Source organism: Myotis lucifugus, unplaced genomic scaffold (genome assembly GCF_000147115.1).
Source record: "Myotis lucifugus unplaced genomic scaffold, Myoluc2.0 scaffold_316, whole genome shotgun sequence".
In the NCBI taxonomy this organism is placed as follows: domain Eukaryota; kingdom Metazoa; phylum Chordata; class Mammalia; order Chiroptera; family Vespertilionidae; genus Myotis; species Myotis lucifugus.
The window spans coordinates 516,623-522,619 of record NW_005871364.1 but is presented as its reverse complement, the minus strand read 5'-3'; the positions used below and the strand labels follow the sequence as shown (position 1 = coordinate 522,619).

At 42.3% G+C, this 5,997-nt stretch overlaps 1 non-coding gene across 1 annotated transcript; it reads left to right on the top strand.

Annotated features, from left to right (window-relative positions):
* Positions 1-4,353: 4,353 nt before the first annotated feature.
* LOC111828274 lies at positions 4,354-4,459 on the top strand. The gene has a single exon (XR_002832086.1). It is a non-coding gene; the product is annotated as a U6 spliceosomal RNA (small nuclear RNA).
* The last annotated feature ends 1,538 nt before the right edge of the window (positions 4,460-5,997 follow it).

Genomic DNA, 5,997 nt, shown 5'->3' with positions numbered 1-5,997 from the left:
TTCTACCCAAGCGTCTCCACTACTGCATATTAATCTATATCACTCTACACACAACAAACAGGCGGGCTCAGTGGTTGAGCCTCGACCTATGACCCAAGAGGTCACGGTGTGATCCTTGTCTGTGCAACATTGGCAGGTTTACAGGGCTCAATTCTGGTCAAGGGGCATGTCCCTAACTGTCACGGGCAGGGCCGGTGGGGGCGTGCAGGAGGCAGCCGATCAATGATTGATCTCATTGATGTTTATTATATATTTAGAAAGCAAAACAACAAACAAAAGAGCCTGCTGAAGGCCCGCTGTGTGCCAGGCACCGGGCTGAGCTCTAGAGAAAATGTGGTGGGATCTGGCCAGGTAGCTCAGTCCGTTAGAGCGCGGGCTGACATGGTTGCGGGCTCCTTCTGGATCAGGGCTCAGACAGGAATCAACCGATGAATGTGTAAATAAGTGGAGCAACATATGGCTATTCCTCTTCTCCCCTTCTCTCTCTCTCTCATTCTCCCCCTTCCTCTCGCTCACTAAAATAAAAATTTTTTAAAAAGGAAAGAAAAATAAAAGTGAATGTGATTCCGTTGCTCTCCTTGTGGATGGACCTCAGAGTGATTAGGGTGAAACAGGCAAACGCTTATTCAGGAGTGAAAGGATGACGCCAGGACCTCTTGTAACGCCTGCAAACCGAGAGAACCCAGGAAGGCCTCAGAGAGGGCCTGACTGAGCTGGGTGTTTTACCAGCTGTGAAGTCACAAACGCGTGGAAGACTGGCCTCTAGTCCTGACCGGTTTGGCTCAGTGGATAGAGCGTAGGCCTGCGGACTCAAGGGTCCCAGGTTCGATTCCAGTCAGGGGCATGTACCTTCGTTGCAGGCACACACCCAGTGTGCAAGAGGCAGCTGATCGACTTTTCCAACTCTCTATCCCTCTCCCTTCCTCTCTGTAAAAAATCAATAAAATATAATAAAAATAAAGTAACTCTAAGAATAGGAACAGGTGCCGAAGATTGGGACGGATTTTGGTTTGAAGAGTCTTAAGAGTCCAGGCACTCCTTTTCTCCCATATCCCAGTGTTGTAGGTGCAGTTTGAAAATAGAAAGGTGAAATTTAGCTGCATTAACCTTTTTAAAATATTGTCTTGAATGCAAAAACAGGTATTCATTTTGACTGGCCCAAACTGAAGGACCTATGAACTAATTATTGGAGGCAGGGCGTAACTCCTCTGTAGAGTAGCTGGAACTGTACTTGCCTTTTCTTTCTTTTCCATTTTGATTACATCTTGGTAGTTCCAGATCATGTGAAGGGGCCCGTTTGGAACATTACACTGAGTTCAGATAACAGATTGTTTCCATGTCAGTATATTGAGAGTGAAGTCCTGTTTCTTGGCTCCAGAAGTACCTCTCTAATCTCTTGAAAATGTCGTCATTGGCTTATGGACAGGAGTATAACTAGAGCCATTTTTTAAAAATCTGATATTACTGCCGAAACTGGTTTGGCTCAGTGGATAGAGCGTCGGCCTGTGGACTCAAGGGTCCCAGGTTCGATTCCGGTCAAGGGCATGTACCTGAGTTGCGGGCACATCCCCAGTAGGAGATGTGCAGGAGGCAGCTGATCGATATTTCTCTCTCATCGATGTTTCTAACTCTCTATCTCTCTCCCTTCCTCTCTGTAAAAAATCAATAAAATATATTTTTAAAAAAATCTGATATTACTTATTGGAAAAATAACTGCCACCTGTTCAATGAATGGTGGGTCAAGCTGCATTGACTAATGACCGACCAATCAGTAGAAACCACAACACTGGATTGAGATCCTCCCCTGGGAGCTCCCCTACAGTTCCGGCCCTGAAAAGCCTGGGGGACCTAGGACCCAGCCCGCTTTCTCTATGGAACAGTATGCCTTTCCCCACCTCCTTCCCCCAGGCCCGGTTTCCTTGCCTCTTGCTCTGCATCTCTTTCCCCAAGCTCCAAGGGCCCTCTTTTGCCTGTTACCTTGTTTCCTGAGCCCATTTCTTCTACAGCTCACTTCTGCCTCTATGACTTTCTCAGTAACTTTCTCTTATAGTCTGAAAAAAAAAAAATGGTGGGTCAGGAATATTTTTGTATAGGTTGGCATGTTTTTGTACTATTTGCCTAATGAAATCCCCATAAAACTTAGGTTTGAATTACCTTTGTTAAAAATAATAGAATACATTGGTCCGTGGGGCTCAGTGGTTAGAGGGTCTGCCCATGCACCTTAGGGTCTTAGGTTCAATTCCTGGTCAAGGCCATGTACCTGGGTTGCAAATTCAATCCCTGGTCCTGGTCCAAGCACATGGGGGAGGAAACCAATCAATGTGTCTCACATCAGTGTTTCTCTCTCTCTCCCTCCGTTCCTCCCTCCCTCCCTCCCTCCCATCCACTCTCTCTAAAAATCAATGGAAAAAAATATCCTCAGGTGAGGATTAACAATAACACAAAGGTAGTAGAGATTAAATGGTGAATGTTATGTTATATGAATTATATCTCAAATAACAATGTACAAAATAAAAAATTACAAGTACAAAAGCAAAGTGATAGAACTTAATACTAAAAGCACTCCAGTTACCAAATACAAAGGAATTGAATAGACAGTTCTCCAAAACAGATATATGAGGCCAATAAGCACATGGAAAGATGTTCAACATCATTGGCCAGCAGGAAAATGCACATTAAAACCACAATGAGATATCACTGCATGCCCACTAGGATGGCTATCATAAAAAAGAACAGTAACAAATGCTGGCTAGTATATGAAGAAACTGGAGTCCTTATTATTACTGGTGAAAATGTAAAATGGCCCTGGCTGGTGTGGCTCAATTGGTTAAGTGTTGGGGTCACCAGTTTGAGTCCCGGTCAGGGCACATACCCAGGTTTTGAGTTTGATCCCTGGTCAGGGTGCATATGGGAGGCAACCAGTTAATGTTTCTCACCCCCCCTCACTCTTCCTCTCTCTCTAAAATCAATTTTAAAACATTTTTTTAAAAAGAAGAAAATGTAAAATGGGGTACCTTCTTTAGAAAAGAGCTTGGCAGTTCCTCAAAAAGTTATACATAATGCCCAGCCGGTGATGCTCAGTGGTTGAGCGTCAACCCTGAACCAAGAGGTTGCTGGTTCAATTCCCAGTCAAGGCAAATGCCCGGGTTTCGGGCTCAGTCCCCAGAAGGGGGAATGCAGGAGGCAGCCAATCAATGTTTCTCTCTCTATTCCTCACCCTTCCTCTCTCTAAAATCAATACAAACATATTTAAGAAACAACACACACAAAGTTAAGCATAAAGTCAACATTTATTGACCCAGCAATTCCACTCCTAGTTCTCACAAGAGAATTGGAAGCATGTTCACACAAAAACTTACACAGTAATGTTCATAGCAGCATCATTCATAATACCTAAAAAGTGGAAACAACACAAATGCTCATCAACTGATGAGTGGATAAACAAGCTGTGATATATAGTGGAATATTGTTCAGCAATAAAAAAGAATGAAGTACCGATATATGCTACATCATGAATGAACCTTGAAAACATTATGCTAAGTGAAAGAAGCCAGTCACAAAAGGCCACATAGTGTATGATTCCATTTATATAAAATGTCCAGAATAGGCAAACCTAGAGAGATAGAAAGTGGTTGCCAATGATTGAGGACAATAGAAAGTGACTGCTAATAAATGTGGGATTTCTTTTGGGGATGATGAAAGTGTTCTAGAATTAGATAGTCATGTTGTACAATTTTATGAATATACTACAAATCAAGCTGTATACTTTATAAGAGTAAATTTTATGGTTATATGAATTATATCTTCAAAAAAGTAATAGGAAAGGTTTTAAGCACCAAAATTACTGAAATCTTTTTTTTTAATTTTAAAATAATATATTTCCATTGGTTTCAGAGAGGAAGGGAGAGGGAGAGAGAGACAAACATCAATGATGAGAGGGAATCACCGATCCGCCACCTCCTGCACACCCCACACTGGGGACCGAGCCCGCAACCAGGGCATATGCCTCTACCGGGAACCGAACCTCGAATCTCTGGCTCATAGGTCAACGCCCAACCACCGAGCCACGCCGGCTGGACTGAAATCTTTTTAATGATACATACTTCAAATCTGGAATATACATGGTTTTATTAATCCTAAAGTGAAATGGTCTCATTATCAACCATTTTAATGATATTTCTTTCAACCACTGAACACATTGTCATACAAATATTTATTTTAAAAGGTGATAATGAAGGTGATGCAGAAGATGAAAATAACATTGATAACAGAACTAACTCAGATGGACCATCTGCAAAACGGCCAAAAACATCATTTTAACAATAGCTGTATGAAATGTAAAAGACTGCTGCCATGCTTGCTCTGCAGCCCACATACTAAAATTGGAACAATACAGAGAAGATTAGCAAGACCCCTGCGCAAGGATTACACGCAAATTTGTGAAGCATTGAAGAAAAAAAAAGACTACAGCCATATCAACATCTGCTCTAATTGAGAAAAGCATTTGTTTTGTTCCTCTGGCACAGTTTTGTCAAAGAAAAAAACTTCTGTTTCCAACAAAGAAAGATATAATAAATGTTTAGAAATGAATCTGTTTTCTTGAGTGAAGAATTTCAGGCCATGGAAATAATAGAGAACACTTCATAATGTGTAAAATCCTTTAAGTTGGCAATTTGTATTGTTTTCTACTTTTTAAAAAAAGATTTTTAAAATTGATTTTTAGAGAAATGTTGATGTGAGAGTGAAACATCGATAGGTTGCCTCCTGCATGCCCCCTTACCAGGGATGGAGTCTGAAACCCAGGCATGTGCCTTGACCGGGAATCGAACTGACAACCTTTCCAGGCACAGAATGACACCCAATCAACTGAGCCACACTGGCGAGAGCTTTTTCATTTGTTTTCTATTTCTAAAAATAATTATTGAATTAATTTGTGTGATATCTGCATCTTTTAACTTTTTTTATTATAAAACGTACATGTCACCCACTGGTGTGCCTCAGTGGTTGAGCATCGACCCATGAACCAAGAGGTCACTGGTTCAATTCCCAGTCAGGGCACATGCCTGGGTTATGGGCTCAATCCCCAGTAGGGGCCATGCAGGAGGCAGCTAATCAATGTTTCTCTCTCATTGATGTTTCTAGCTCTCTTCCTTCCTCTCTCAAATCATGTGTATTTTTTTAAGTACATGTCATGGTTTGTGGACAAAAATATTTCAAAGAACTGTCGCGAGCAAGTGATGAGATTGGGAATTGACTATAAGAATGGAAATCTGGTCCTGGCCAGGTGGTTCAATTGGTTGGAGTGTCGTCCCATACACCCAAAGGCTGAGGGTTCGATTCCCACTCAGGGCACATACCTTGGTTGCGGGTTGCCTTCCTGGTCGAGGCACATACAGGAGGCAACCAATCAATGTTTCTCTCTCTCTCTAAAAACACCAATAAAAAAAAATATTCTCGGTGAGGATTAAAAAAAGAAGAATGGCATAATGTATCAGAATTGTACACCTTGAAACCTATATAATTTTATTAACCAATGTCACCCCAACAAACTTAATTTAAAAACAGCAATAGCAGTCTGCTTAACTAAAAAGAAAATAGGAATAGAAGTACTGAATGAAGATAAAGAAGACCCCTTGAGAAAAACCCAAGGAAACCTTGAATCCACACTCACACCCAATATACAGACATCCAGAGATGATACAATTAAGTGACTATATAGGCTGTGGCAAAAGTAGGTTTACAGTTGTGAATGCACGAAACAGTTTATTCGTACACTAGAGGCCCGGCGCATGACATTTGTGCATGGGGGAGGGGGGGCGGGTCTCTTCAGCCTGGCCTGCGCCCTCTCACAGTCCTGGACCCAAGGGGTCCTTTAGTGCTGCTACAGAGGTGGGAGAGGCTCCCACCATCCCCGCTTGCGCTCACCTGCTGTGAGCCCGGCTTCTTGGCTGAAGCAGCATGCTTTCTTGTGGGAGTGGCACTGACCACCAGGGGGGC